Source organism: Perca fluviatilis, chromosome 23, assembly GCF_010015445.1.
Source record: "Perca fluviatilis chromosome 23, GENO_Pfluv_1.0, whole genome shotgun sequence".
In the NCBI taxonomy this organism is placed as follows: Eukaryota; Metazoa; Chordata; class Actinopteri; order Perciformes; family Percidae; genus Perca; species Perca fluviatilis.
The window spans coordinates 10,055,140-10,073,165 of NC_053134.1; the positions used below are offsets into that span (position 1 = coordinate 10,055,140).

General features: G+C 40.2%; 1 protein-coding gene across 1 annotated transcript in view; it reads right to left on the reverse strand.

Moving 5' to 3' along the window:
• The window catches only part of ptn (pleiotrophin), a 42,619-nt gene extending 24,977 nt beyond the window's left edge, over positions 1 to 17,642 (reverse strand). The window contains exon 1 of the mRNA XM_039791604.1: positions 17,113 to 17,642. The gene's annotated coding sequence lies outside the window, so the exon portion shown is untranslated. The remainder of the gene's footprint in view (positions 1 to 17,112) is intronic.
• Positions 17,643 to 18,026: the final 384 nt, after the last annotated feature.

Here is an 18,026-nt window from a genome sequence, read left to right on the forward strand (position 1 = left end):
TGGTGCCGCCAGAAATTCCACCGGATTTCACTCTTTTCGGCCGGATATCCATTTCCTTACGCTTTCTTTGTGTTGTAATGGGGGGGGGCGAACATCTGTCGAATCTGAGTTTTCTGTCTGTTAAAAAACTTTTTAACGTACAAATGTTCTTCCAAAACAAGTTCCTTACCGAGGTTATTTTGCAGCGGCACCATGGCTCTGCATGGTGCTTAGCACCGCCCATGACGATTGTGATTGGTTTAAAAGAATGCCAATAAACCCATCCCGGAAAGCTGTGTGGACTAGCCAGACCTTCCTCCGCAGCGTAAAAAATTATTAGTAATCCCCAAATTTGTGAATGTGCAACCAATTTGTTTTATTATCTCAACAATTTATGAAGATGCCCGTAAGCCCTTAATATGTAATGACAGGTGGAGGGCGCGCCCATGTGCAGAAGCTCAGTCCTCAACGCAGCAGCTGCGGGTTCGGTTCCGACCAGCGGCCCTTTGCTGCATGTCATTCTCCCCTGCATGTCATTCTCTCCCCTTTCTAAGCTGTCCTGTCACAAGGGAGGCCTAAAATGCCAAAAGAATAATCTTTAAAAATAAATAAATATATATATATATATATATATATTTGCTGTCTACCCCACAAAAAAAGGAAATTTTGAAAATTTGGGGGCATTCTTACATTATGACAAAACTGAACAGAGGACTAATCCGATTTAGGAGGCCTCCGGTGACTGTGGGATACTAAGAAGCAACATGTTTCCCTTGTGCAGGCTGACTTTGGTGATCATTTGAATAATAATGACAGCAGGCAGAAAGCTTAGTACCATACAGCACAACCTCAGATGCAGCGCAGGACTCCATATTGCATACCAGACATCAGAGAGGAGATATTGCTCATCCTCTGGATATAACCATGATTCCAGTCTCAGATAACCTACACCTACCACCTACACGCACGCCAACATTTCCCCACAGAGGTTTACCACCCACTTCCCCCAAACCAGGCGTCACACTGCGAGGCTGAGAGGGAGCATGAATACAGCTGCTGGTGGAGAGATAAAGCCTCCATCTACCTGTAATCCCTCACCAGCTTTTCACTCCAGCACTCCAGCTTTTCAAAACGTCCAGCAGCAGAGTATAGGCTGGGATAAACTGAGACGGAGAACATGTACAGTACTGTAATAGCCCCATATAGTGAGACTATCACTATGTTTGCTTTATTTTCTGTGGTATTTCTGCACTCTACTTGTTTTTTTCTGTTTTGCATGAGTAGAAGTATGAGCTCCTGCAAGTGGCTTACTTTTCCTCAGATCATCTTTTGTATATTTCAAACAAACCACAACTACCCCCCACAAAAGTCCAGTGAATAACTACTGTAACAGACATCTGCTGTTTGGAGCTGCAAATCTATGCTTTCATGAGCCGAGAATGAGATGAAGAGCAAAATCCAAAAATTATTTATATGAAAATGTGACAGATTATTACTTTCTAGGCAGACACACTTCCAGGAGTTTTGTTTATTTCACCCGCTGAGTTATGATACTCATATAATAGTACGAATTTGCATATGTTCAAATTCAGAAGTCACACTGAGTTGTACAATTAATATTGTAGTGGTGCAACATGAAGCAGTCACTATGCACAGTTATAATATAATAAGAAAAATATACTTTAAACAACTTAAAACAAAAAACTTAGACTTAAAACAAATGTAAGTTAAAGAATCAAGCAATATATACAATCTATATGTCAATTAAAGCCAGTCACCATTCTTCACTTCACAGGATACAATGAAGCTTTTCAATTTAGTGCCAAGGAGCTGTGGGTGCAGGATATGTGCTGCTCTCTGCAGTCAGAACATAAAATAACCTACGTCATTTGGTGGGTATTTTTATCCAAAAAGCATTACAGCACAGTACAGGCTAGATTCTGCCAGACAGGCTGATTAAACAGGTTTATGCATCAGGTTTGTGCAGAATAATGTACTAATGTGAGGCAGAACGTTTCTGTCAGCACTATATAACATAATGTTGTTTGTGCTTTTATACATTTGATTTAATTTGGTGTTTCTGTTTTATTATCTCGAGAGTATTGCGCAGTGAAGCTGAGAGAGAAGATGTGACTGTCAAAGGATTCATTAATTTTCTCCCCCTATCACTTCTGCCTGCAGATCTCATCTTGCATCTTCAAGCTGTGGCGACATTAGCTTGCAAGGCATGCTAAGCTGTGCTGTCACTGAGACACGCAAGATGAGAAGTTTTGCCGGTCTGACATCGGCGCAAAACAATCACTGAGAAAAGTGTGGGAGAATTGTGTTTTCTCACTTTAGCAAAACAAATTGTGTTGGACAGTTTTGACAGCTCTTACCACCATTTTGAGAACGTGATGTCGTGTTTACAGTATTAGTGTCACACTGCTGGCATAGATACTGTAGTATACAGTATATGCTATATATATTTACCTAGCACATTTAAACTGGTGCTCTCCTGAGCCCACGTACTGTGAATCAGAGGTGCTTTTATGCGTTTTCTTGATGCCTTCTTAAAATAAGTATTGAAGGTGCAGCTTTATATGGTCTCTGATGTAGAATAACAAAGCTACAGTATGGTGCATTTGTTTTGCTGAGGCACTTCAGTCCTGTTGGTTCCCCTGTAGCTTGTGTGGCAGTGGAACAAAGCTTGACTGCAGATTACGAAAGCCTCACAAAGGCAAACAGTTGTACATTTCCCTTCAGGCTGAGGCTCACCTCAGATCACACGGCAGCAGTGGAGAGAAATAGTTACAGTTAACATCTAGGAGATGCATGTCACACACCCTCGACCAGTCAGGCCCCCCACAAGCGATGCCTAAAAAGAGCCTATTGATTTTAAAATAACATTAATAATCTGTCTCTACAGCTCTTTGAGTTGCAGCATTACGTCAGTATCCGTCCAATTTCAAGGATGACTGCAACCAAGTGATTTTAGGTCTTTTAATCACTAACCTGTGCGATTTGTGAGGAGGCAATCATGAGTGGTCATTCTCAACTATTTTCTAGGACATTAGTCAGTGACCCTTTAATTTGCACCACATGTGCCCAACGCGTTTGGATTCCCTGTTAGTTAATCCATGCACATCCAAAGCCTCTGTTCGATTCCCATCTCCAATTTGAAATGTTGATTATTATTCATTCACACGCTGCTCCCAGATGGACAACCCACAGAGAGATGGGAGTTTTAAGTGTGCCGTTCAATAACGTTGTTTCGTTGGTTGGGGATTTGCTTGTCCCTGGAGTTTTTTCTCCTCAAATTTCCATGGCAACCTGTCTGAAACTGAAAGATAGATGGACAGTTAAGGGAAAGTTGTTGTTTTTGTCCTTCCATATATACATACGTCAACATATGCGCAAAACCAGTGGCTGAATAACAAATGTGTGAAATGGATTTTATTTTCTCGTAAGATGGAAATAATGAATATTTGAAGCTCTTTTGCTTTTTTCCTATAAATAAAACTGCTTGAGATGTGAAATTGTGCAGAAAAAACCCAATGAATAAGTAACTTAAATCGTTAATTTAAATGTCTGAATCTCATTTATCTTGAATTAAGTGAAATCAAATCTATTAATATGGTCAGAAAAGATCATTTGTTCAATGCAGACAAACCTATCCACTATTTTTTCGACACTGTTTTAAAAAAATGGCAGAAACAGGTAAATGTGCATCAGAAATAAGTGATATGACTGATTTGTAAGGTTGTATGAGTTATGTTTTCAGAGGGAAGAGTATCATTATTTCTGCAGGTTCACACCTGTAAAAAAGAGGCTGTAAAGTTGCACAGCTTCTAGAGTAAAGGGTAAAAACTGGAACTTAAAATAAATCACGGGTTTTTCCTCAGGGCTGTTAACAGTTTCAGCATATCCACACTGTTATCTTTGTATCTTCCACACCTCCCCTTTGATCACTAAATCATTTATTTTACAACAGAAGGTGGGTGGTGGAAATGAGATTTTAGTGCTAAATGATGATTAGAATTTCCAAATTTCCCAGTCCCACTTCAAATCTCCACATAAAGGGAAAAAAGCAGCTTATTTCTGATGACTCAACCACGGAAAATAATCACACCTATTCAGTAAAGTCTATTTTTCTTCTTAATGTGTGGCAGAAATTGGAAGCAGGAGACTTGTTTGGATGGTGATATTGGTTTCTTTTGATTTAATTGTCAGTGGAGGGCTCTCATCAACCATAATGGCACTGACCTCTTATCTGCACTCTACTGTAGTAACTGTATTCAATGACACCCACCTTTAATGTCCTTTCATAGTAATACTGAACAGGGCTCTCTCTTCCGCTCGCTGTGTTTTTCTACTTCAAACAATGGCGGAAATGGCTTTAATGGTTTTACCTTACTTCACTGTCAAACTCTATTTGTCTTTGTCTTTGTTTCCTGCTGCTCGACGTCCCATTGATTTCCTCTCAATGATTTTCCTGCTTAGACTGAACTAAATGATATCCATGTCCCCTCTTCACTGTGACCTCCACTGAAGGTGTTCAAAAGCCTTTTTTTGTTGCAGTGTATAGCTGTCATATTAGGTGGATGACCTCATCAGCTACACACTGGCCTCTACTGGGTGAAATAAGTTATTGCCCGAGGAAAGGGAAGCAGAGGAAGGGTAGAGATGATTTTGGGGGAGAAAGGATCATTTCAAATGTGTTTTATTTTTTATTTTGCAGATGGAGGATGCCAGCCGCTGTAGGGGTTCGTTTACATGTTGATGGGAAGTTTTTTGGAGCATGCGGCAGCGCAGAAATGAGTTTCTCCGCTACTCCTTGTGAACCCGCGCGTTTTCTCATCTCCCCAAAACACTGTCTTGGCAGGCTTTGAATTACCTGCATTCATCCCTGCCTAAATTGTTCAAATATGTTAGAAGTTGATCAAACAGAAAGGCTTTTGGAGCGTACAGCCGACAGAGCTTCCCCCTGTGGGCTGTTGGGGATCAGACATGAAAACAGGGAAAGAACAAAGGCTTGTCGGGACTGTTAAAGACGCCTGGACCTAGCAGCCCATCACAATTCATTCAGTGAAACAGGCATGAAATACCCGCCGACTGCAAGAACCTCTCAAACATGTCAAAACTATTCTGTCTCTCAGAAAATATATTGAAACCGGGCGATACTTAAGAGACTTGAAGCCTTGCTTTGAATAATATACCAAATATAGTCGCTGCAAGTCATGCTTTATCAATAACCACCACACATTTAGTTATAATAGTCATTTTAATTGATTTGTGTATTTTTGGTGCAAGAAGGAAACAAAACGTTTTGGAAGGATGTGATTGAATTCTCACAAAAGTGATTTTACCTAGGAACTAGAACAAGCTGTACTGACCAATATTTTTTATTTTAACAATCAGTCAAATGGCTACGTGTAAGGTGAAAAGGGTTGCTTGTAGTGACGGAACTCACACAGAATCATCACCAGACTCAACAGTTGCCCTTTTAGTTCAACGGAGAGTTTACAGCCTTTGGCTAATCATTTTGGGTTTTACAGCTTACAACTTTACTGTTTTAGTTCACTTTCACTTTATTCAGTTGTATTTCCACCCGGTAGCTATTACTAAAAGTTCTGATGAACCCACTGTACACTACCTGCCCAGCACCAGATGGCAAACATTAAAAGTTTGCGATTGGTGAACATAGTGGAGCATTTAGCAGCTGAAGGGCTAATGTTATTTTGTATCTGCTGGATGTATGAATAGGCAACTGTTTGCTAACAAGTTGGCTATTAGGTGATGATTTGTCAATGTTGTTTTTACAGCTTGTTTTGCTGTCACAAGGTAGCAAGAAAAAATATCATTTATTTTGTGTCATTTATAGTTTTTCTCTTTTCTTTATTCCTTTTTCTTTTTTATTATTGGTAAATTTGAGGGCTTTTTCTTTTTTTTTAATGAATACACGAATAAAGTAAAACCAATCATCCATTATTAATTTCAACAGGTATAAAAAAAATAAAGAGAAGTTGTAATGAGAAGAAGATTCCGACCTAATTAAGATGAAAGGCACTAAAACTCATTATCAGGAATGTGTCTTGATATTTTGAACATTCTCTACGTTGTTGCCTATTTGTAGTTAGTATATAACAACCTACTTATCTTGTTTCTCTATGTAAAATAAGAGGAAAATGTTCTTGTTGAAACCCAAAGAAAGACTACTATTTAGAACTTTTTACTTCTGTTTGCAATGATAGTGTCACTCAGTTTCTACTCTGCCAGGCTCTGCGCGACCCTCAATGAATCTGCAACGCACTATATTCCCCGGACCCAGTGACAGTCTTATTTCCAGCCATCGAGGAAGCGGGGGGGAAGTTATTTACTGAGAACGATGGACAGAGGAAGATTGGACAACTCTGATCTGTCAAGGACATGGCTTTTGGCCGAAGCAAATCCTTCACTTTTATTGCATTGTCTTTGGGGCCATTTGGCACGGGGAGATGGTATTGGAGGCTAACATGGCGCATTGCCTTCTTCTATGTAGCACTTTTCCACTGCTAAGTTTCCTGAACCGAGATAAAAGTCCAGTCTATAACCTGTAGAGTCTGGAAGCACTCGAACAATTCTTCACGCAGTCTGGCCTTGCTTTCCAGAACGAACTGCTGATCTGAAACACACAATTATTAGACCAACCAGTGTAAGATGATGCACTGTGTGGGTGTCTATCACAACAGGTTTTTTTTTTTTTTTTTTTAAAGGCAGCAAACAACTTAAGCTTTAAAACATCTCTGATACCAGCTGGCTGTATATGTTAATTGAACACCCGTTTAGCCAAAGAGAAATCTTGCTTTAACACCAAACTTAATAAACATGTAAATAACAATTTACATGTGATGTGCTTGTGCACTAAAAAAGAGAAAAATAACAGAAAGAAAATAGTAATTGGCATGTAATTGGCATCAAGGTCCCAGGTGTCCCAAACAGCATGTATGTGTGTCTGTTTGTGTATTTGAGAGAGAGTTGGAGTTTTAAGTGGAGGGCAGTCACAGAGGAGAGCACATGAAGCACCGCAGAGATCCACCGCCTGAGATCCCTGACATCAGCTGGAGAAGCTGATGGGAATTCTATACAGAGCATCCACATCACCTAATTTATTCCGCAATAAAATTGGCTGCAGCTTGTTTGTCTGCAGTTCCCTTGACGGTTCAGGAGATGAACATCACTGAGTTATCCACAGATTCTTTAATTAAAGAGGTTTCTGTGAATCACTTTTCACTTAATTGTTTAGCAGACCTCATTTTAACTCTACTCTGTCACCAATGTGTCTTAAATGTAAAACAGAGATTGGTACTCTAACCCATTGTCTTTGGTCATGCCATAAACTGCAGAGATACTGGTCTAATGTCTTGACAGAAATTGAAAAGATACTTGGGCTAAAATTACAGATGGACCCAATATCTCTTATTCGTGGTCTCCCTGCTAGATATGTAGTGTTAAAAAACCAGAGACTCTTCTGTATTCTTACATATGCAGCTAGGAAGAATATATTATTGCAGTTGATTAGTGATAAACAGCCAACTGTTAAGGGCTGGCATAAAGTGTTGTTTGATGTAGTACCTGACATGTGTGATACATTCCAAATCTAACCAATTTTATAAAGTTTGGGAACCTTATCTGAATTTTTTTTTTTTTTGATAATTTTTTTTTTTTTTTTTTTTTTTTTTTTTTTTTTTTTAAAAGAAAAAAAGAAAAATTGGGGTTTAAAAAAAATTTGTGCCCCAAAAAAAAAAGCTTAAGTTAAGGGAAAGGTTGTGGGTGGGCTTACGTTTCCATGTCACGTGGGACAACAACGGGACGGTTGGGTTTAGGAAAAGAAGAACGGGATGGTTGGGTTGGGTTTAGGAAACATAACACACAGGTCTCCTGGGTGAAAGTCCTGTGTTTGACCCATCCACCACCTCAACCAACCTCCCTACGCAGATTTTCGGGCTTTCATACTACTCACTACCGTAGTCGCTCCTAATGCTATGTCATCTTCTCATTGATTTTACTTTGGTGTTGTTTTCCTTGGTGACCACACAATTTTCACACATTCCGTGCCACCACCACGTAATGCGGTGTTAACAGTTCGTGATCATTTCACGGAATTCTGTGAGACCAGGCTGTTTTTATTGTATTGTATAGCTGAGCCGATGTTGTATTTTGGTGTTGTGTTTTTGGATGTGTGTGTTTGTTTGAAGTATGGTTGCGTGCTAAATTTCATGGATCCATTTTGTACTTATTGTAAAAAGGAAAACCAATAAATATATATAAAAAAAAACAGGACATTGAACTATCCAATATTCCAATAAGCCACATACATTAAAGAGTGTTGAAACATCTATGTTCATTGTAAAGCCACTGTATGATAATAAGGTACAGAAATGTTTCACTCCTTTCAAAATATGTCCCATTTTCCAACCAAACTCATTTAGTTTTGTTTCTTGCACACACAATGTTGTGTTTACTGATGTTTACGTCACAAATCCATCCAATTCACCATCACCCTGCATCTGCAGTAGCTATTTCCATCCATCAGGAACGCATCCCACCAGATTTTTTGTGTGCCCGCTGTCATCTGCACAAAACACTATTTGCTCCAGCTTTATTTACCAAAACCATAAATGTGGCAGTACTTTGTGGGGCACAAATTACAAATAAATAAGGGAGACCATTTTTGCAGCGTGGACATATCCAATCATTCCCGTTCAAAATGAAAACACAACTCAGAACTGCTGTGCAAATGCCAGTATCCCCATAATGACACGGGCTGTGCTCAACTGTGTGGTGGGTGTAGGGTTAAGGGGTGGAGGGAGGTGGGGTGAAGTGGTTCTTGTCCACAGTCAAAGCCCAGGGCATTAAACATGACCTTTCAACTTGCCACTGAGCATTAGAACAGTCACAGGAGACATTGAGTCCTCATGTACAAACACTGCAGAGTGGCGGGGCCTCTGCCTCCGCTGAAACCCTGTTTTACTTTAATGTGTGTCACACAACACTCTGCAGTCAAAGTTGTTTCAACCTCAGTGAAGAGAGCATGCACGTGCCCCGAAGTGATATACAGTTGATCCGATAACTCAAGTGCTGATTTGGTTGTCTCTGCAGAGCTTGCAAAGTCAAAATAAGTATAAGTAATAAGTACAATCTTCTATAATAAAGAGTAGAAATGTAGCATTATTAGCACGTAGTTAATTAGTTAGGTTTCTGACAAACAATGTATCATACAGACGGTTGACAAACTGAATAAATGAGTGGAGAAACGTAACATACGCTCATAACAAATTAATGCACACCACAAATTATTGAGGATAACCCAATAAAGTTGACCAAAAGTCAACTTATTTCCATTGGGATCCTCTCATCCTTTATATGGTATCAGTCATGGGGAAAATATCTTATCTCAGATATTAGATTTGGAATTAATAGGCCCTCAAGACAGCAGATGTGTGGTTTTATCGACCACAAAGGTACAAAGTAGTTGCTGATGCCAATTCAGCCTGAATTAAAAGTGACTATTAAATGTCATGTTCTTAAAGTTAGTTACGGCAGCGCACTGATTGGGGGACCTGGGTGGTACAGGACAAAAACACTGCAGAGTCAGGGACCAACTCCCAGGAGCAGTGCTTGAGCCCATTGGCAGTGTTGGTGGGTAGGAAACTGGTGTGGGATCAATCTCGTCGCTCTTCTCTATACTCTGAACTTTTGCACATCCTGAGTGGAAATGGCAGAAGTTCAAAGAAAAAGGACAAAAGCTGAGGTGGAAAAAAGTTGAAATTTTGAAAAAGAGAATATGCAACTGATGGAAAGAGATTGTGACGCTGTGGGGACTCGTTCCTGCTTCCTCTACTCCATTAACATCGCTCATCATTATATGCCTCCACTCCACCACAAAGCCCAAAAATAAGGAATAAAAAGTGCCTGATGTTGGGGGGTGTAACATCCTTGGGTTAAGTCCAACGGGGGGGCGCATGTCACCTCCCTGTCTGGAAATCATAAAGGCTGATAAAAACGCTGCATGATAAATGTGGATCAGATGAGACAAACGTATTCATTAAAAAACACAAATGCCATCTTAGGTGGGAAACAGCAGTGACATTCTTTAATGTATTAGAGTTACTCATGCTCCATTAATTATATAATCTTGTCATCTCCTCATGAATATTTCCATGTAAAGGTAGTTAAAGCAAAAATGCACTGATTTACATTTGCAACATTGTAATGGCAAAGATACCGTCAAAAAGAAACGTCATTATGTTCAATAGTTGATGTTTGTGTGCTCGCGGAGTGCAACCGCCTACTCCTGGGAGCACTGGGATCTTTCGTGATAAACTGTCGGGAAGGGAAGGTGGCAGGCGTGTGAAGAGCGGACGCCTCAAGGGTGAAAAGACGCCCCTTCCACTAGACAATGCATCAGACTGAAGAGGACATCTATCTAAAACGCTCAGAGGACAAAACATTAAACATTTTGAATAATTAAGTTTTTGTCTAACCTCTCCCAGGCCACAGCCTTGCACTGTGCTGTCCTCGTCATGTACTGAACAGCATGTGAATTGTTGCTTTACTAGCCCCGCTAACATCTCTAAACTCCAGCGGAGACAGAGGGCAAGGCCAAAGCCCTGACCTGGTGTTTGTGGTCAGATGGAATGTGAACTCCAGGGGGGAAAAAAGAGGGGAAGTAATAATGAGGCATCCCCCCTCTCCTGGTTGTTTGTTTGGACAGACCGGCTGTCTTACAGCACAAGCCGCGGATGGAATACTAATGCATTTGACTAATGATTCTCTCTCGCCTCTCTCCCTTTCTCCCGATTCCTTCCCACTCGACTCTCTACTTTCACTCTGTCTCCCTTTCCTTCCATGTTGATGAAACTTTTAACTCTTGTGTCAGAGCTTCAACACGCATCGTTCAGTTACGACTAAAGGAACAGCTGTGACATGCGCAAAATTTTAGGGTATTTAGGTCAAGTAACAAGTGCCTGACAGTTTTCTCCCTTGGGGCTTTGTTGAACACATACCCACCCTTACAGATCCTGGTTTCTAATCACTTATTGGTGGGTGGACATAAAACCACCCTTGGTGTTTGCAGCCATAGAGTGGGCCTATCTAATCCTCTGCCCATCCATCATAGGTGTTTAACTTTCTAAATCACTTCTTCCAGAATGTGGTGCCTCGAGGGAGGGACAGGAAGACATCCCAGAGCAGAAGAAACTCTACTGGGCCAGATTAAAACCTGCTGAGATTTAACCAAGGATTAGACACCCCCTTTGGTAGGAAGAGTCTATATAAACTGTTTGAAATTATTTTGGTATTAAGTATTGAAGATGATAAAAAGATCTGCAAGATGGAAATGGCAGAGATTTTCTTTTTTAACATATAATGTCATTGAATCCTTTGAAGAGAGTAATGTTGAAAAAAATTGGATCTCTTTTTCATGTGATCACTGCGCTAAAAAAAAAGAATTTCATTATAACGATTCAAACCCTTCTAATCAAAAAAGGTTGTCACCCATGTGCAACATTACCATTAGCAATCCAATTAGCAGTGGAATAGGAATGGAGACACTAAGTGGCAGACAGTGTTCCACAGTGATGCTCACAATCAATTTAACTTTCCATTCAACATCAGTGGCCACATCACAACAAATCCCTGCATCCCAATGAGTAAGAGCAACCTGCTGCTACACATCTCTGAATGCTTACCCCTCTTATCATCTACACACGGTTCATGCCTTGCAAGAATCAAATTCTCTCTGTTGAAATTATTATAATGTTATTAATGCTCCACTGGCCGGGTTGAATCCACTCCAGGCTACATTGCAACCAAAGACGTGGTTCTAAAAAAAATAAGATTGCATTGTTTGAGCCAATAAATTACAGCATTTAGTTAGAGCTTTGGCAGCAAATTTGCTGCATGTTATTTAATAGTCCCCTCAGGGTTTACCTTTGCGCCATTTAGTAAGGTTCTGCATTGGAGAGAAAGTATTCAGAGTCAATAACGTAGCTTACTTTTATTTTTGCTGCACCTGTAATCATCAAGGAAGAGACTAGACCAGATGGTCAATATTAAAAAGAGACCAATTTTATAAGTATATCTACTATTGCATTCATAAAGTGCTAATATCCAATATGCTCTTGTTTTTTAATGTTTTTCTTTTAATGGTAAATACAACTGAAGTAGTATTGTTTGTCTCACTCTCCTTTCAGTTTCTAGGTTTCTCTCTGATGACATGGTGCATGAGAGAGAAAAGATCATCCCTCAGTTAATTAGAGGAACACAAACACACACACTCCCCTGTGCTTCACAATCTGAAGTCTGTACACACACAAACTAGGGGTGGGGGAACACCCTCAGGACCTGTATTCCCTGTGTGACATTTGCTAAAGATTTACAACTACAGCATCTCTGTCCAAAGCCTCTACTGCATATTGTAAACTGCAGGAAATGTTTAAGCTGCTTGTGAGGTAACCAAATGGCGCACATGCTAATACGCACATTTGCAAGCACTTTATCAGCTCCTTATTTACATATGGGTCAAGTGATGTGTAATATGATACGGGTTCCTCTTAGTGATAAACATGTAATGCACTGTAATTTGTATGTATTCCACATATTTTTGACTGCAAGCCCCACATTGATGTTTGCTGTAAGGCAGCGTTAAATAGAACATCATATTTTGTATCATACAAACTGTTATTTTATAATATCATACTAACAGTACTGCATACGTTTTTGTAATTTAGTAAGATATCGTACAAATCATTGTGCATTGTGTTTACAATTCGTTGTTCTGCCCCCAAGTGGCCAAAAATCACTTAATGCGGGTTTAACATTTGTGTTGACCATTTTTTAATCAATGCAATAGGGTTGTATATTTTTCATTCATTACTATATGGTATGAAAATCAGTTGGCAGACTTTTTTTTATCTTGTGTAATCCACCAGTAAATGTCAAGTCTACATCAATCTTTCACAATGTTGCATAACGATTTTCATTAATAGAGATTAAGCACAGCTTCCTTTTAAAACCTGCTAGACAACAATGTAACTTTAGCAAAAAAGAATGCATAATAAATGTTTCAAGATGTCTCGGTATACTACGGTATTTTCATATCTCACAATGGATGCTTGAAATAGTAAACAGAATACTTTTCAAAACATGTTAGCATGGTTCGGAAAAGGATCAGTCATGAGTGATTGCAGTAAATAGGTTCAAACTTGTAAAAGCAACTAGTATGTTCGTCTAAATGTTGTGTTGCCACAGACCAACACTACAATCAAACACATCAAATGAAATGTTAGGTCCAGTTTTACATTACTGTATGTTAACTTTCTCAGTAGGTAGAGAACTTGTGTTCCAACCCTGTGACGTATTTTTGCCCTCTCTTCTTTCAGTCACCTACCAGCAGGCCTGGGGACAGTTTGTGTGTGTTTGTGCATATGTGTGTACATGTGTGTGTGTGTGGGGGTGGCTGTGTGACTGAGTGGGACACTAATGAGCTGACTGATTACAGTGGAAAGCCTCAGGTTATCATTAGCTCTCCAAGGATCCAACGTCAGAATGAGCCACGGCAGAGGGATGCAGTTCACAATTAGATATTTATTTTTCCACAGAAAAAGTAGAAAATCCGTATGAATCTAAGGAAAGAAAGAAATGAGCACGAACACAAATCCTGACTCGTGTATTCATCCACAAAAGGCATTAGTAGCCCCATCAATGGGCTCCCTCAGACAATCGGGACCAACACCACACAAGAGGAAAAATCTCTCATCATCGGCTTAGAGGTTTTGCAGACAGCTTTGATTGTCTCGCCCTTTCCTGTAATGAGATAGCTGCTTGCTTGACGTCTCCATGAGAACGTCTGCATGTCCACACATTACTATTAACCCAATAGACCCAAGGCACATCGCAGACACATCGCCATACCTGAATAAAAGATTAAGGGAAATTTCAGTGGCAAGCTCAGGACCTGTGCTTTTCCTAAACGTCAGTACAGTAGCTAAAGCATTATTCCACTTTAACAACCATTTTTGTACTGTGGTTTTGGCCATTTTGTTTATTGGTTTTTATATTATACTCTATACTTTCAATATTGTACTCACCGAGTTGAGTCACATGATCAGAAAGATTTTAAACAAGCCAATAATTGACCACTTTATTCTGTGGTAAAACTGAAATCGAAGGCATCCAAGATGATGGTAAGGTAATAATCCCTCAGGAAAACCGCATACCGGTACGCACACAACAATGGCAATCAAGGTATGTCAAAAATAAACCAGGAAGTCAGTCTGTAATAGACAGGCTGGTTAATAATTTCACATTTCGCCTTTGTTTTTCCTTCCAAATAAGTGTGGCTAACCTGGGGGTTTGTTTAAAGGGGCACTCTACCAGCTTTATGCATTAAGTTCAGTTTGCTTGTCATCGGAAATTACTACTCTGCCTGTTAAAAAAGCTGTATAATGTCTTTGTTGGTACTAGAGAGAATGCTTCAAAGTGAGAAATAAAAGTCTGATCGCACAGAAATACATGAAATGCATGACTTCTTAACACCACAATACGTGGTGGTGCCAATGGAAAGTCAATTAGGAGCATTTGTCGTGTTGAACACACGTATTCCCCAGTTTAACACAGCTATCTCAAAGTCAGGTGAGGTAGTATAAAGAGCGTTATAAACCACATTGGGAGGAGGGATGAGTCACACAAACACAGGACCTTAACCAAGGAGACTGCTGTTCGTGTCCTGTGTGAAACCAAAAGTCAACGTTGACTTTTTTTTTACTTACATAAATAACGTACTTATTTTAAGCCAAACCATGATATTTTCCTAAACCTTGCCTAAACCTTAATTGTTTCTGTGGTGCTGGCACATTTTTTTAACACGTGCCACCACCACGTAATGTTGTGTTAAGAGGTTGTGATTTTGTATTTCTGTGAGATCAAGTTAGAAAATAACAATCCAATATACAAATTGGTGCCATTAAGTTTGAAAGACATTAGAGTTTACCAGGCATGGATGGTTAAACAAAAGTCACTTCTGAGTTGCTTTATGGGAAGTGTAGATCCAGTGTTTTTGGAGTTTGGCCTATAATAGGAACTAGAAGTCAGGATATCTTAGCTTCTGCTGCTTTGATTATGACAATTCCTTTTTTTTATCTGTCACTGGTCAGTTAAAACCTGTATTTTATAGTTTCTTGCTCTGTCTGACTTCTTTAGCCCTTTTACCATGTAATTTATTTACTACCAATAAGAATGGTGGCCAAAACCAATAAAATCAGACCCAAGTTGCAATACACCAGAATCATACTGTAGGGTCATATCATTACCTTTTACAGCTCTACGTTATTGGAACTTTTGACGCTTTTGCGATATGGTGCTACAACTGGATGCAATGAAGGATGGTTCCTTGACAGGCCTCTCTCCTGGCATCTCTCTCCTCCTCTTTTCTTCTAGTCCTCTCTTTATCCTGTCCTCCCTTTCTTTGGAGGTCCTCCGGACCCCATCAAGGCTCATTCTGTTCATCCCACATGTGAGGGGTCAGTGCGTACCCCACAAGAATAAACCAGCCACTCAATGTGAGAATCTTTGTGTAAGTCCTCATCCCCCTACCCTCTTATTCTCTCTCTCCCTCACTTACTTGTGCCCTATAGATGAGAATTGGCTCCATTCACAGCTCTTCCCTCCCCCCTGGAGCGGACTTCTCAGGGCCCTAACAGCACAATTCTATGCCTTATTGCTCCAGCTCCTCCATGGAGAGCAGTCTCGTCAAAGCATTTGTGAAGACAGAAGGAAATGAACTGGCTTTGTGCTTAGTCTTGACATATAGGCGCAATCACGTGGTGAAGTTTGTGGGGCAAGCGTTTAACAAGAGAAAAGGGCAGAATGTGTAAAATGTCTCTTAAAGGCCTCCAAGTGGCCATCTTGGAAGGAAAATGCCAGGACCTATTTAGAAATGACGCAGTTTTAGGAGTTTGGCCCTTCTGGCTGTCATCCAGCTTAATCCACATTGTGTTCTGACTTCCTACAGACCCAAAGCTGGTTTCTCAAGCTCATCTCCACCTCATGTTTTAATCTCCCCCAGCTCTTTCATTAGGACCACACCATGTGTTGATTCTAAAGAAATGAAGCGGACACCTCATTTCGAGCAAGAATGAGCCGGAGAAAGCTTTTGTCCGCAGCAGGAATGCCCATAAGACAGAGAGGAACACTGTTTAGTCTGACTCGGGTTGCTATACCAGTGCTGAAGAAAGCCATGGCAACGCAAGCAGAAGGTCTGCAGGACCACATAGTGCTGATACAATACGGCTGCTCCGGGTTTGTCATTCCAGTCAGGCCTGACCCAAATTCTCGGAAAAAGTAGCCTACTTCAACCAGAGCACATGCACAGACATACTTAATTGGTCTCGCGTATATTTGGCTGATAGCGATAATAAACAAAACATATGGATGTTTGAAGTCTAATCACTGAGGAGACGGCCCTGTTAATGATTTAATACCACAGTCCATAGCCCATGGCTGCTGGATTATTGGGACTGGCCAACTGTTTACGCAATATGTCTACAAGCCACTTTTCCATCTGCAGTTGTAAATCTCAGCATTTTAAGCTTAATAGTCTTTTATGTTTTCATATGTTTATTATCTCTTATCAACAGCCTTAGGACAAAATCTGCTTAAAATGGGAAGAGCAAAAAAGCGATTAGGACCATGTCTACAGAAACGTTTTGGTAAAATACATAACAGTAAAACAAACAGGCAAAATATCTGAAAAAAATACAGACTTGCAAAACATTGTTTTGATCACCAGAGAAACTTTAACTGGGTTTCTTTTGCAACTAACCCAAAGTTTTATTTTTGTGAGATTTAAACATGAACACAACAGGGGGATAATATTGGCAGTTCTGGACATCACATAAATCCCACCCCCAACATATACTCAGAGACACACACACTAAGAAACACACACCAAAAATGGCCTCAGTACAATTTGTACTGCTGAGTCTTTCTGCACAGAATACAGTTGAACTCTAAACTTTACTGCTCAAGTAACCACCTCACAATCACATCACACCTACCCCATGAAAGCCATGCATCATTAGTGTGCTACCAGAAAAGGGAAAATCCACTTACTTTATTTTGGAGGTCTGGTAGTTGTATATCTTGAAGTAGTATTTTCTCTATGTTCTTTTCATCTGCACCTCTGCCCCGTTGCCCTGCTTCTCCAATACTATTTCTCTTTGTGGGCTGAGCATGCGATAGCTGTGTAGTTTTTTTTCTTCTTTTTTTGTGTGTGTTGCATGGGGTGAGGGGAGGGTTGTGGGTTGGGTGTTGGATGCCGGGTTTCCTGACTCGTGATCAGGAGCTCATTACCCCCAAGGTCACTCTAGGGACGTCCCGCCTGGCACTCACTGAGACACCAGAGAGAAGACGGGAGATTGCCGATGAGAGGGTGGGAGAAGGAGAAAGGAAGAGAGCAGTAAAGAGTCAAAGTGCTTGGAACATCCGTGGGGATGAGGAGAAAGAGCTGACAGAGGAAAAAGGGATGCACAGATACACATAAACAGAAAGAGAAGGGAGACGGTGGAAAGAGACACTGATCCAAATGTCAACAGAGATATTCAGACTCAACAACAAAATGCAGCTGTAGGAGCATCAGATGAGCCCACAGAGTGAGCAGGCTGGGAACAGCAGTGAAACCAAACCACACAGAGTTATATATGTTGATCCATGGAAAACTGAGCCCAACCACAGCAATCAATATAGTATTGACAAACCTTAGTTTGGCTCTGCATTTGTTTTTCATCTTTTTATATGGGCCAGCACTGCAAAAACATATTCACCGTGCCATGTGAATGGCATCTGAGTATATCTCTGATAGTGTTTTTGTCGCTCGATTGAATGGTTCTCTAACTTTATGTAGGGTTAGGGTTTTTTATTTGCTGGTTGTATAGATGTTTCAGTTGTTTCTAAGGTCTACTGAAGAAAACAATTTTTTTTTTAATATTTTTATTTAAATTTTAATTTGCCACATACTTTATGACCAA